This window comes from Mastigoproctus giganteus, chromosome 13 (genome assembly GCF_048544385.1).
Source record: "Mastigoproctus giganteus isolate SK-2022 chromosome 13, ASM4854438v1, whole genome shotgun sequence".
Taxonomy (NCBI): domain Eukaryota; kingdom Metazoa; phylum Arthropoda; class Arachnida; order Uropygi; family Thelyphonidae; genus Mastigoproctus; species Mastigoproctus giganteus.
In genome coordinates this window covers 125,173,244-125,189,411 of record NC_143587.1, presented here as the reverse complement: position 1 = coordinate 125,189,411, position 16,168 = coordinate 125,173,244, and positions in this window count along the sequence as shown.

The window sequence follows — 16,168 nt, the reverse complement described above, 5'->3', positions numbered from 1 at the left end:
ACTCTGAAACACCTTGTGGAATCCATGCAGACTAGTACTTGCAAAATGTCTCTAGGAGGTATTAGGAAGGTTACTAATGCAAAACCAACTGCTTGTGGTGTATGTAAATTGCATGTTCTGTGGTCGATTTGCCTGATTGCTGGATGAAAAACCAAAGTTTTAGGGAAAAAATAATAAGAATGCCTTTCTATCAGTGCCGATTCAAGTACACCTCTTCGTGCTGACAGCATAACAAAACTCCAGCATCTAGCTATAAGACAATGGTATCTACAGGACCTTCTAAGTTACTAAACAATTTTAGGCACATAACAAATTCTCCACGCTCCTGTGCACACCCAATTCACTTAATTTCAACCTAATTGAACAAGTTTGGGATTTACATGACAGTGCCGATTCAAGTACACCTCTTCGTGCTGACAGCATAACAAAACTCCAGCATCTAGCTATAAGACGATGGTATTCTACAGGACCTTCTAAGTTACTAAACAATTTTAGGCACATAACAAATTCTCCACGCTCCTGTGCACACCCAATTCACTTAATTTCAACCTAATTGAACAAGTTTGGGATTTACATAAAAATGACATTCGATGCTACAAGTCTACTGGCAATGTGCAGGCACTGTTGGACCACATTGCACATCGCATTTGTAGCTACCACAGGCACTCTGAAACACCTTGTGGAATCCATGCAGACTAGTACTTGCAAAATGTCTCTAGGAGGTATTAGGAAGGTTACTAATGCAAAACCAACTGCTTGTGGTGTATGTAAATTGCATGTTCTGTGGTCGATTTGCCTGATTGCTGGATGAAAAACCAAAGTTTTAGGGAAAAATTCCTCACATCTTTGACAGGATTCAAACTCTGGTGTCACCTTTTGTGATCATGGTGATTACATCAACTGTGCTTTTCATAACGACTGTTGATAAAAGTACCAATACAGATTCTGAAAATTCCAGCATTTGCAGATTATCTTATTTAGCACTTTTAATGTAGTAATTTAGTATTAGCATTGGCAAATGATGCAAGAAAGCAAGCTTATACTATCAGCAAAAAAAAAAATTCCCATAGCAATTATCCATTCTTAGTCTGTCTAGTCCTACCTTGAATTTATTTGAGGAATATAGCAAACCTCTACAACAGATGGGAGTTTGTTCCAACAACCCCCCACTGGCTGAAGGCAAATTTCCATATTAGCATGCAACGATCCTTCCTTAGTTTGAATTTATACCCGCCCATGCATGTAGTCTGGTAAAGGATTCATCAGCATTGAGTTTCCTCAATTCATTGAATCAGATTTCCTTACAAGCACTTAGTCTCCAGATTCTGCAGTTAACAGAACTGAAGCCTTTCCTGGTAGTACTTTTTCATTGCTCCAAAACTCACTTCCCTTCACACCCATTTCACAACAGATCCACATCCTTTCTAAAACGAAGCCTCCAGACCGGTTGCATACCGGTCTGCAGCTCACGATGTGGCCAGACCATGAGCTGTATTGACAGCCTGTATGCAGTGCTGAGGGAATTCCTATCTGACTGCACAATTATCCCGTCTTTCTCATTCTCATCTACCAAGTGTAGTACCACAGTTGATGCGTCAATCTGGGATTACTGCTGCCCACATGAACTATCATGCACTTGTCAATACTGAACTTCAGTTGCCACTTCTCAGCCACCCTCCTAATCTTAGACCTTGTTAGCAGCAGCTACCCTGATTAACCACCCTGCCAACCTTTGTATATCTACACTTACCCATTAAGCCTGATATGTTTACATCAACATCGTTAATAAATACTCCGAAAACAATGGGCCCAGCAATGAATGCTGGGGGACCTACTAAGACATTACTCCTAGATAATTTTAATTGTTTTGTTTAAATGACATACCTGTATAATAAACATTTTAAAGTCTGAGCACTGTAGACATGAATTATTCATACATTAACAATTGACAGCATTTAGAAAACCCCACAGTCCTATACGATGAAATGTCAGTAAATCGGAAGAAAAAAATCTACACTTGTCTTGGAGTGAATATGAAAAAGAGCAAAAGGTATTGATATTGAGAAAGCCAATCACATTAAGGAAATACAGAATTCAAGATATTCATCCATACTACAGATTGTGATTGTCTACAAGTTCTAAAAAATTGAAACTTTTTAGAACTTCCCCAAATATGTCCTATCTGTATATTTATACACCTTAAAACCTAGTCGGTTTAGGTAAGAATTATTCACGTGTCCAGTTCCTAACTCCTGATCAGTTCATTAGAAACGATCGGTTAATGCTATTGGACTATAGTGATTTGAGTTGATAATAGCATTACTTGGCTTTAGGAGAGCCAATAATTAATGTGGTGGTGCTAATTTGGAAAAACAGTCGACACTGGCTACACTGGCTACAGCAGTGTAGCCAGTGTCTTTTCTAACCCCAGATGTTTAATCACCATGTAATATCTGGACCAGCTGCTCTTAGGTATCTGTGTAGTTAATTTTTTGTGAAAGATTCATTACTCTTTGCATAAAATTCAATTTGTTGCTTCTGGGGAAAAAAAAAAAAAAAAAAAAAAACAACCACAGCAAACAATCTAGCAAAAAAAAAAAAAATTGTCTAGGAATTTTATATTCTTAAGTTACACGATTTGATCACTCCAATGTATAGCATCAGATATGGATTATTTCTATAGCTGCCCAAATGCTAGTTAAATTCTGTTTATACTCCGGCACGACAACCAAGTCAGTAGAGTTTACAATGAATCGTAAAAACAAAAATTTATCATATTTAGTAGTCATGGGCTTGAACCCCAGTCCACTCAAGGAACGCATGCTATGCATTCTCGCTCCTGACCACTGGGCTATGTTAGGCCCAGTTGTTCAACAGATTATAGAAGTGCTTCTTCATTAAACTTTTTTGCTCAAACACGGTCACTGTGGTTCTTATTCCAAACTATTTTATTTTTTCCCCCTAGTCCCCATTCTCAGGGGCACCAAGAACCAGCACACCAACCATATTCAGAGAAAATGTCTGCCCCATCCCCAAATCTCCATAGCTCCCAAGATTTGTTTAATAAACCATGTGTTTTGGGAAGTTATATATCAGAGATGAAGTTAGCCAGAAAAACAAGGATATGGTAGAAAATAACATAAGGAAATGCCTATTTTTTGATTACAATACATGGCAAGAGTGCAGTAAAACTTTTTTTTTTTTGATCATGGTCTTTGTTCACCCCAAATTAATCAACCGTCTAAGTTGTTGCTTGAGATGCCTGTGATGTAGTTTGAAAAAGACCAGAAAAATGCCATTAAAGATTAGTTTCTTTGCCATGATACTGCACTGTCACGTTCTTCTCTACTTTTTTTTTGACCAAAGATGGAATCACTCAGGTACAGCAACTCTTGTATTCAACAGATATGACATCACAACTGTTTCCTAGACTGAAAAAATCCTGGAAGGAAATCAATTTGATGACATAGAAATTGCAGAGTAATACAACAGATCAGTTTTCAGACAACTTGAAATTACCTTTCCAGAAGTGCTTCCAAGAATAGTGGGAAAATCAATCGGCAAAGTGCAGGATTTTAAAAGGGGATTAAGTTGGTCATGCATTAAGTATGCTGTTACTGTATCACAGCAGTCCAGATATACATTTTGAACAAGCTTCATAGGAGGGATGATTACTACTGCCAATTCTCCTTACTATACTGTTGTTTTATCTTTTCTATGCATTGTATAATCCAGAACTGAAGGGTGGGGGGATTTAGGGTTTGAGGTATATCTCTTGAAGACAAGCATATTGATGCATAGTGTAAGATATCTTTCATGTTGGAGTAGCTATTGGATATGTGTGTATTTTTTAGTTGTTCTCAGAACTTACAAGTATGCCTTGTTTTTTCTTTGAATTTGTCTTTTTTTTTTTTTTAAAGAAAGGTTTCTTAGTGTTATATCCTAATCCACAAAAATCTCTGAGTCTGATTCTTCTCGTTATTTTTGCAGATTAGGATATAAACTGATTTTGACTGCCTTAAGACTGACCTCTTCAGAAATGTTAAGTCAATTCTGTTCATATCAATGACTGATATTTAAGACCTGGTTGCCAAGATTTTCAAAGCATCACTAGATAGAAATCTGAACTGATAGTTTCCTCACCTGGCAGAATATGCCCCTCATACTCAGCATTATTATGAAGAACAGTTCAAGTACCAAGCATGGCTTGGGATAATTTGTTATATTTCAGGCTTCCTTTGTTTAGCTGTTAGTTATCAAAACAAGGACCATGGTACATAAATTCTTTATTCTTTTATAATAGCATCTAGTAGGTTCTAAAATTGAAACTGACAGAACAGATGCAGCAAACTATCTATTGCTTATCTATTTATTTTTTAATGATGTCTTGTCCACAAGAAATTTAAAATAAAACATTGTGCTGCCAACTTGTTTGGCCTGTTAGGATTACTTTCATCAAAAATTTGCACCTATGTTTTTTTTTTTTTTAATGGGAAGTTCATTAACTTGTCTTCTTTCAAAACCTCTTTTGGATAATCATGAATTGGATTTGAGCAAGTCAGTGCAACTCACTAATGATCACTTGTTATGAATTTAACCAAAGATAGCCAATGTGTAAGCACATGCTTTGAAATCTTATTTTACTTTGGTGGCATGGATTCAGTTGAAACTTAAAAATCTCTTTCCTTTTAACATTTCTTTCTAGATAGTAGTAAATTTCACAAAATAATCATGTGTCTTCACAAGAAGGTATGTAGCCATCTTTTCTGACCCAATAAGATAACAAGGACAGCCTACTACTACCAAGTGCCCAATCTCCTCTTTTAATACCTTTGCTATTCCAGTTCTTGGGCCTACCACAGGTACATTATCAAGACTAAGTGCCAGACATCTTTTTCTGAACCCAAAAGCATGTGGGATTCCCACATGCTTTTGGGTTGTTCAGAAAAAGATGTCCAGCATTGTACCCTGCACAGCCACCTACCAGTGCTGGAACTGAGAGAAAGTTGCTTTTGATTTAACTTTTTTATATTACACTGTAACCTCAAATAGTCACCTCAATTGCTATTATTATTTTGGTTTTTAGGAGCATTAGCAACTAAGGCCACATTGCTCCGGGGATATGCGGTGGTCATTCACCGAGCTTTCCAGATCCTCCGTATTTGGTGGTCACAGGCTCGAATCCCGGTCTAATCAAGAAGCGTGTGCTATGCACTGATGCTCCTGCCCGCCTGGCTACAGAGGTGCCACCTCAATTGCTTGGAATTAGTTCGATTAATGCTACTTATTGCAATCAAAATGGCACATTTTTCAGAGCCATCGCTACCTCTTTTTTCCAATTGTGCAATTTCACTATTGAGATGCATATTTCTGAATAATGCACCTTCATGATCAACAACACTCAGGAGAGGGGGTATGTTCTCTGACAAAAGATGCAAAATAAACATTCAGCATTTATGACATCATCATCATCACTACAAAATGCTACATTAATTATTGCATTTCTTTCTATGCACTGCAAACTATCCTTATGCTTATTTGTTTGCAAATGTCTGATTACACCACATTTTCCACCTCATGAAAAATCACATCTATTTACAATACACACAGCAAACAAAAACAAATTACTTTTCAGATTTCACAATACAAGGAAGTTCTTGCATATATCTTTTGAAATAATGTTAATGTATTTAGCAATTTTTCTGAAGATTACTGTTAATTAGCTTTTCACTACATAAGTACAATGAAATGGATTGCACTCATGTTAATAACCTTATTCTCTGAATATTACAGAGAATAAGGCTATTAACAAACATTTCTATTTTGCAACAGACTTGAACATCCTATGGCCAATTTGTTTATGAAGATAAGCAGAAATTTACAGAATTTTTTTTTTAAATATTCCATTTTTAACATAGTTTTTATTTTGAGGTGAAAAGAAAAAGGTGAAAAAAAAATCTGTTTCTGCAAAAAAGATGGAGAAATCCTTGTAATCAGCTATAAATTGATGAAAAGGGAGAAGAGGTCAAATCAAGTAAAAAAGACATTCTCTAATCATAAATCTAAAGAGCTAGTAACTATCCAAAATGGGTCATATTTATATGTTCTATCAGTTTTTTAATTTGCCATGTCATTATGGTTCCTGGTAAAATAAGGCTTTGGCAGATGAATTCTTTATAATTATTTCTACTCTACATAACTTATTTTTATATTATTTTTCAAAAGTTCTGCACCAGTAGGAAATTGCTAACTGCAAAGGAGGTGAGAATGTTTCAATGAGATTCATGAATGTTTGAACAAAATAGTAAACTATGAAAACATTTCTTATTCAACAAGTTAATGAAGCATAAATCCACAAAGCATTAATGTACAACAGGATAAACCTAAGGATAATAATTCTACAACTATATAAAATAAGGCAAAGTTCTTTTCTGCTTCATGAATGAGAGCACATGTCAGGCTAAGGAGATGGTTAAAGAGATCTGATATAATATTCAATGGGATGCCATTTAAGTGGAAAACATAAGAGAAGATGAAGCATCTACCAGTGAATATCATGGTTATTTTCTCTTTCTGGGATTAGTTTTCCAGGAGAATGATGTCCAGAATAACTTCTTAATAGTGAAGAAACTGAATAGGAAATGTCTACCAATGAAACAATAACTTTCAAAATGTGTTGCACTAATGCCACTGCAATTTACATATAATTATGTTGGTAACTGAAAATCAAGAAAACTGCATTGAAAACTTTGAATAGAGGGACTGAAAATTTAAATGTGGCATTCACTTACTACAGTTAGAAAGGTCAATTGGTCAACCATTCAACCTCTAAAAATAGTCTGCCACAGGTGTGAGAACATTAAATCTAAAGATATTTAAGAAAAGGCTTATGTTACTGCTGTATAATAAACCAGAATGTTCTTACTCTGAATTAGGTGACCATGTTTGTAAAGTGGCACCATCGTTCAACAGCTAACTGCCATTTCCTTTTAACTCATGGTCAATGACTGGCTTAAAGAACAAATTATAGATCAATAACATACAGCCAAGTGACTTGAAGTTTAAACTTATTCTCTCTGGGCATACTAATTTTTTATTCAAGAATGATCAATAATCAAGAATATGCAAATAAATTTTCCCACTATCTTTTAGAAAATTATAAATAATACAAAAAGTACAGGATGACAATGTAAAAATATGTAAACATTTTGACTTAAACATTAATCTACATACACAACCAAAATTTATGGTGTGTTTCAAATGGAAAGGAAAATAAACAAATAAAAAACACAATGTTACATAAATTAACCTGTATTTGCTAACACCTCACAAACAGTAACATCATATTATAATACATTTCTCCCATCTGCTGTTGTTATCAAAATGGTAATAATGTTATTGCTACACCCAAAGGCTTTGGAGTGAATGAAACTTATCAAAAGTAAAAGCTTTTTCCTTTACTCAATTCTTGATGTCAGAACTGTAAAAATATTATCTCTGGCTTTACCCTTAGGAGGATGCTCCAGATAGTTATATACCACAAGATACTGCTACTCCAAATAATGACCAAAATCCTGAAAGTGCACCTTTTTATAAGTTCAAAAGCAGTTAGTTCAGTTATCCTCCAATTCAGAAGTTGAAGTAAACAACATGCTTATCACACAATATCTGTATATCCCTCAACCTTAATGACTAACAAGGTGAAAAAACGTTGCTGTTGTTGTTGTTATTTGGTTTTTAGGAGCATTAGCAACTAAGGCCATATTGCTCCGGGGATATGTGGTAGTTATTTCCTGACCTTTCCGCATCCTCCATATTTGGTGATCACGGGCTTGAACCCCGGTCTGATCAAGAAGCATGTGCTATGCACTGCTGCTCCTACCCACCTGGCTATGGAGGCGCCAGTGAAACAACCTATTTTATGGTCTGATGAGAGCAACTTTTTATCCTCATGGTTCTGATATAGGGATTTAGAGGGGGAACAGGCATTCTGTGTTATCAGACACCCAGTCTAAAACACTGATAGATCCAATATCTTTCTATTTCAGAAGATTTAGGAGACGTCTGGTTGGCCTGCCTCCCTAAAATCCACCCATGCACACCTTCTCAATGGTAAGCCATGTTACATCACTTTGGTGGCAGCGAACGTGTAGAGTGGTTCTCTTTAAGACACCTGGTCAGAGTGAAGAGGAAAAGATCAAACCCTCCAGCACATGGCAGCACGATGAAACGAATGGCCCTCAGTCCCCAGTGCTTTCACTCCCCCTCTTACGGCAACGAGAGGATCAGAGTGGAAGCAGAGGGTGCTAAGAATCTCTGGGTACAACCAGGCTGCCATGCACAGAAACTGAACTTCGCATGTAACAGCGTTGCTCATCGGTGAAGACAGGATATTAGAGCTGGAAAAGGAATTAGAAAATGTGAATTGGAATATCATTGGTTTGGCTGAAACAAGAAGAAGAAATTGATCACCTATACACTTATCAAGTGGAAATCTGCTGTAGACCAATGGAAACAGTGAAAGGAGTGAAGGTGGAGTTGGCTTTCTAGTCCATACAGATATAAAAAAACAACATTTTGGAATTCAAAAGTACATCACCAAGGGTGTCAAAACTACTACTCAGGATTTCTAAGAGGTATAAGCTAAAGGTTATAATGATTTATGCACCAACATTGAGCCATGATGACGAAGAGGTTGAAGAAATGTACACCAAAATTGAGTCTTCTAGATCTAAATCCAGCCCGCCCCCTCTTTTTAATCCGGCCTGCGGGTTAATATTGTTTTTTACATGAAAAAAATTAAAAATAAATCAAATTATGCGCTGCAATAGCCGATAGTTGAGTTGAGAATAATGACCGCACGTGGCGCTACCGGCGTCACATATTTGCATTCTGTCATCTACCGTAGAACAAGTGTTGCCAGCATTTCTCTCAGTTTTGCTTTAGCGGCGTACGTGGTATTGTCTGTCACGGCACTCTGCGATCTTTTTTTTTCTTTCTTTTATCTATTACCTGCCGTTTCCATGTCACCCTCAAGACCAAACACGAAGAGAAAAGTGGACTTTGAATGTCGTGCTTTTAAAGCTAAATGGAGTGTGAATTATTTTGTCATAGAAATAAATGACAAAGTATCATGTTTATTATGTAATGACACAATAGCTGTGCGAAAAGAGTAGAATAAAAGAGTACGTATATTGCACTCTTTTCGTCATTACCAAACTAAGCACGCGGCACAATATTCAAAACTCACAGAAAATCAAGGGAAGCTAAAATTGGAAAGTTTAAAACGTAATGCATCATCACAATGCAATCTATTCGTTAAATAAAAAATGATAATGAAGCAGTAACTAAAGTAAGCTTACGAATAGCTCATTTATTAGCCAAGAAAGGGAAACCATTTACCGATGGTGAATTAGTTAAATCATGTTTGCTTGTCGCAGCTGAAGAAATGTGTCCAGAGAAAATGGATTTGTTTCGATCTGTCAGTCTTTCGGCGAGAACAACTGTTAAAAGAGTTGAGGACATTGGGAGCCACATCAAGAGTCAATTAAAAGACAAGGCAAAAATTTCAAGTGGTTTTCGTTGGCTCTTGATGAGTCTACAGACATTACTGATACTGCTCAATTGTTGCTGTTTATTCGAGGAGTCAATACTGAGTTTGAGGTTACTGAAGAATTAGCTTCTATGAATAGTCTGCATGGAACAACTACAGGCGAAGATATCTTCAAGGAAGTCGAGAAAACGCTAACACAGTACAATCTGCAATGGAATCAGTTAAAATGTGTCAACAGATGGTGGTAAAAATATGTGTGGAATGGGGAAAGGATTAGTTGGACAAATTTTTAAGGCTTGTGAAGAAGCTAAATGTTCAAAACCTCTAGTAATTCATTGTATTATTTACCAGCAGGCTCTTTGTGGGAAACACCTCAATCTGTCATGTGTTATTGAACCTGTTGTGTCAGCGGTTAACTTTATTCGCTCTCGTGGATTTAACCATCATCAGTTTAGTGATTTTTTTTATTAGAGATTGAAGCTGAATATCCCGATTTGCCCTAACCATACAGCAGTTCAATGGCTCAGCAATGGAAAAGTTTTATTGAGATTTTTTGAACTCAGAGAAGCAATAGAAATTTTTCTAAATGAGAAAAACTGCCCACAACCACTATTATCTAACAATGAATGGCTATGGAAATTAGCATTTGCTACAGACATCGTGGGATATCTTAACGAATTTAACTTAAAATTACAGGGGAAAACAGTGCTCACATGTGAAACTTATTCTATTGTAAAGTCATATAGTCAAAAATTTGCATTGTTTGAAACACAAATCACATTAACCAAGTTTGACCATTTTCCATGCTGTAAAAAATTTCAAATATTAGCGAAATCCCCATTACCAAAAAAAATTCACGGCAGATATATTTTCTGAACTTAAACTACAGTTACAACAGCGTTTTTCGGATCTTGATGCAAGTGCAAAAGACATTTCCATATTTCAAAATCCATTTGGCTGTACAATTGAGGAGCTTCCATCAGACCTTCAATTGGAAGTGATTGATCTGCAAAATGATGATATGCTAAAGGTTAGGTTTAAAGAAATGGATCTAACCCAATTCTATAAATATCTTTCGGAAGATAAATACGGCCAATTAAAACGGTCAATGCACAGGGATTTATATTTGTATTTGGGAGTGCTTACCAATGTGAAAAGACATTTTCGAAAATGAAATATGTAAAATCGCAATACAGATCATTATTAACGGATAGCCATTTGCAAACAACTTTAATGATAGGAAGCTAACTTCGAACTCCAGTATGATGAAATATTATCTCAGAAAAAACAATTACATTCATCGCATTAGTACAAAATTTAACCAGTTCTATAATATATTTATTAATAAATGGAAATATTTTATTCATTTTTTTTTAACTGTCACAGCATGTGTATAAATATTATGTAAAATATCACTTCCTAATAAAAAGATTTTGAACCTAGTTTTTTGTTGCTCTATGAGTAGAATTACCCATGTAAATATCTTCGAGCTTGCTAACTGACCCGCCGAGCCTAAAAATTTTACGGTCTGGCCCTTTCCAAAAAAGGTTTGCCGACCCCTGTTCTAGATGAACAGAAAACTCATTACACTATCATTACGGGGGACTTCAATGCTAAGGCTGGAAAGAGACAAACCAGTGCAGAAAGGGGAACTACAGGAAATTTTGGAATTGGTGAAAGAAATGAAAGTGGTGAAAGACTGGTGGAATTTGCAGAATCTTGAGGAATGTCAGTAATGAACACATTTTTTCAAGAAAAGGGTGAGCAGAAAGTGGACACAGAAGAGTTCAAATGGATTAACAACTAATGAAATCGACTTCGCCCTCACTAACAGAAGATAAATCGTGAATGATGTTACCGTCATGAAAATGTAAATGTTGGAAGTGATCACAGAATGGCAAGATGCACACTTGATATAGATGTAAGAAAAGAAAGGAAAAAACTGACTCGAGTAAATAATACAAAGGTCTTTGAGATAACAGAAGAGGAGAAAAAGCAGCATGTACTGGAACTTAAGAACAAATCTGAGCTTCTGCAGACTGTTCAGGACCAAGATATCGATGAGGAATATTACAACTTTCTGAAAGTGATAAAGCCCAAGAAACCTATAGGTAAAAAGAAATCCAAAGCAGAAAAAATTAATCAAGAAACACTTGTAATGAACTGAAGACGACAAATGAAGGGCAAGATAAACACTAACAAAGAGAAAATTGAGTATACTGAGTTATGCAAAGCCATTAGAAAGAGACTCAGAGAGGACATAAGAAGATTTAATGCAAGAAAAGTAGAAGCATTAAGGGAAAACAAAGGACTTAAATCATCAGCCATTGTCAGTAACACAGAAAGACAAATGATACTGAAACTGAAGAATAGCAATGGTGTACATATAAATAGCAGAGAAAGCATCATTTAAATAGAAGACTACTATAGAAAATTTTACAAGGAGCGAAGGATTGATGTCAGCAGTGGGGAAGATGGATCACAAATTAGTAACACATACGACATACCTGATATCCTTCCTGATGAGGTAGAACATGCTTTGAAGAAAACAAAGAATCAGAAAGCCCTGGGGGGGGGGGAATGATGTTACTGTAGAGTTGTTAAAACTGGGAAGAAGAGACATGACAGAGAAACCGGCAAGATTCTTCACAAAATGCATTGCCGCCTCTGCAGCCAGGTGGGCAGGAGCAGCAGTGCGTAACACACACTTCTTGATTAGATAGGGGTTTGAACCCGCGACCACCAAATACGGAGGGTGCAGAAAGGTCAGGGAATGACCACCACATATCCCCGGAGCAATATGGCCTTATTTGCTAATGCTCCTAAAAACCAAATAACAACAATAACAACAAAATGCATTAGAAAAGGCATGACACCTAAGGAGGGGAATAATGCAATCATAGTTTTACTGCATAAGAAAGGAGATAAATCAGAAATTGGAAATTATAGACCAATTTGCTTGTTATCCCACATCTACAAGTTGTTCACAAGGGTCATTACTAACAGATTAGAAAGAATACTTGATGAAAATCAACCGAAAGAGCAAGATGGCTTTAGAACAGGATTCTCAACTATGGATCACCTTCATGTAATATCACAGCTAATGGAAAAAGCAAATGAATATAAAACACCATTATGCCTGGCATTTGACTCCATACAGCATAACGCAATGTTTCAGGCACTGGAAAGACAAGGCATAGGTACCCCATATATTATGATTTTGAAGAAAATATAAGTGAGTGCTACCTCCTTTATTAGACTAGACAAAGACAGTAGCAAATTTGAAATTGGGAAAGGAGTTGGACAAGGAGACACTATCTCCGAAGTTGTTTACTGCTGCCCTTGAGGAAGCTTTCAGAAGATTAGACTGGTTGCAGAAAGGAGTCAATGTAAATGGAGAGTACCTAAACCATTTACGATTTGCAGATGACACTGTGATCATAAGCCATGATCCAAAAGAATTAGAAGAAAATCTTAATCAATTATGCAGAGTTAGTAAAGATTTCGGACTAAACATGAATATTACTAAAACAAAAGTAATAATGAACAAGTATGCCACAGAAAGGGATATAATCATTGAAGGAGCAGTAACTGAAAAGGTGGATTAATATACTTATCTGGGACAAGTCATTAGCTGTATTAATGATAAATGGCTGGAAGTCAAGAGATGAATAAATTTTGGATGGATAGCATTCAGGAAATATAGTCACATACTGAGAAGCAATGTCTCAATTTGTCTGAAATGAAAAATAATGAACCAATGTACACTCCCCATCATGACTTATGGAAGTGAAACTTGGGCACTCACCAAAAGAATGGAACGAATTATATTAGGAATCAGACTATTAGATAAGAAGAGAAACACATGGATTAGGCAGCAAACTCAAGTAAAGGACTTTCTTATCAAAACTAAAGAACTAAAATGGTCTTGGGCAGGACACACAGCTCGAAGACATGACAGATGGACAAAGAGAATAACAGAATGGTACCCAAGATTAGCTAAAAGACCTGGAAGACAAAGACAGAGATAGACAGATGAAATTCACGAGTTTGTGGGTAGTAAGTGGATGGCCATTGTACAAAACAGAAGGAACTGGAAAGTTGCTGGAGAGGCCTTCATGATGCAGTGGATTGAAAATGGCTGATGATGATGATGGTTCTAATATGCAATTGTGTTTGCTGAACAAAATTCAAGGAAAACACTCATTCAACAAAGTGCCATTCAAGGAGAAAGAATAAGTGCAGATGAGGGGCAGCTGCGGGTGAATTTTGTGGTTAGTCCTTTTTTTCACTGAAACACGTTACTGATTCGGATATCAAAATTTTAAATATTTTTAGCCATGTAAACTGGAAACCCACAAGTGTAGATTGATATGTTTATATCAAAACATTTACATATTTTTACACCAATTACTTTATGACTACCATGCAGAGTGTACACAATACAGCAGATCAGTCAAATAATTTGACTGAAAAATTAATGCATATTTTCTTGGTTACTAAAAACATCTTGTTTAATTTGAAAACAGCTTTCTTAATCTTGCAATGGTGACACCCATAACTGTTAAAAAATGGTAGCACTACACCTGACGAGTGTAGTATTTCCCCCCCACCTAGAGAAAGTTCATGTGTTTTTTAATTTCTGCTTGGAGTTTACCATTTCATCTTTTCTTAGGCACCTCCTTAGCCAGGTGGGAAGGAGCAGCAGTGCATAGCACACGCTTCTTGATTAGACCAGGGTTCGAGCCCATCACCACCAAATACAGAGGATGCGGAAAGGTCAGGGAATGACTACCGCATACCCCGGAGCAATATGGCCTTAGTTGCTAATGCTCCTAAAAAAAAAAAAACCTACCAACCAATCTTTTCTTAATAGATTGTAATACCTACTGTGTGTATTTTTTAATTTTTAATATAAAAATTAAATGTTTAAAAAAAGACGTTTTTTTACATCTTTGTAAAATATGTATATGATATATTATACATATATAATGTATAATATATTAATACTGTCATATGCATAATATTTATTCTGCTGAAAATTAAAAATTTCCATCTTGATTATTCAAAATAATAGTGAAAAATTAATTATGATTCTTTCATAAACACCTGTGACAGTTCTTTAATATAGATAGACTATTCTACTATTCTTTATGTTCACAAGATTAAAAAATTTGACTGCACGAGCTGCACTATTAAGAAACAAATAGTAGCCAATCTTTCAAAACACCTCTTGTAAGATTATTGATGTCTGGGACAATTCATTACCATACAGTCTATCCTGTTATTCTTTATGATCACAGCAGGAAAAACTTTGCCTGCACAACGTGTTGTACTACTTTCAAATGAATGGCCTTGCTAAAATGTTAATCTTCTATTTATCAATTTCCGGAAAATCATAAATTAGGCAGAGTCTGCTTTACTTTATAAAACAATCTCCATCTAATTTATGATTGTTATTTGGATAACTACAAGCCTTTTAGGCTATAATGTTCTAAGTGTATTCATAAACTGATTGAAGAGATCATTCAAAAGTAATGCACATTGTCAAATGTATAAATAATAATAAAGGAAAGAAGAAAATATAATAACTCACATTAGAAAAATATGTAGCTGCCTGAATAGAAATTACTGGAGTAAACATGAAACTGAAACAAACAAGATAAAACATCCAAAATGCTGTGAAACAGAAAGTTAATGCATAAAAAATGCCTTGAGAGTAAATCACATGCAATGCGAAATCAATATTTCACATAAACATCATTTTATCACTTCACGGCATTTCTAAATGCAAGACAGAAAATAACACAAATAATCAACAGGCATGAGAAATATTTCATGGTATAAATAGTGAGATATGCTACTGCCAAAAACAGCAAAAAATCTGGCTGTCATGCCTGCTTGGTGCAACCATACTATAACTCTGGGAAAACAATAAAAAAAAAAAAAAAAAAAAAATGCAAAAGACATAACCAATAAAAATTTGTCTATACTTAGGAAGGTACAGAAAATTAGACTTTTATTGTAAACTAACAATTAATGCACGCCCATTATTTTTGAGATAAACCTTACAGGTGTGGTGCCACCAGTGAAATATGTGGTATAAAAAATTTAAATCTTATCTATCACTATTAAACAAAATAAACTTTTCACTAAGATGTTTTGGTATTATCTTTTAAGAAGCTATAAACCTCACTATTTTTATTTTATTTTTTATTAAATCCAAAACTATTTCAAGTGGTCTCCTTTCTTTGAATGATTAAACCATTAGCAGCATAGAGCATAATACAGAGTATCCCAGAAGAAGTGACCTGCCCAGTTTTAATTTCATTATTTAAACCACATTTCAGAAGTGTGCATGCACACAGTGTTTAACTTTAGAAATGTGATGGCGTCCCCTCCCAGCTCAGAAGTCTGGTATACCCTGTATTCATCACTTATACATGGTAATGGTACAATGTTCAAATCAATCTACTCACAGTGGTGGACAAAAAAAACCTGCATCACCTTATAAAAGGAGACATCTGTAGTGAAATGTGTAAGATATTGTTTGATTACAGTCATTTTGTTTGTTGCAAAGCAAAGCAAAGGTATTGCATCGGCTGTTTCTATAAA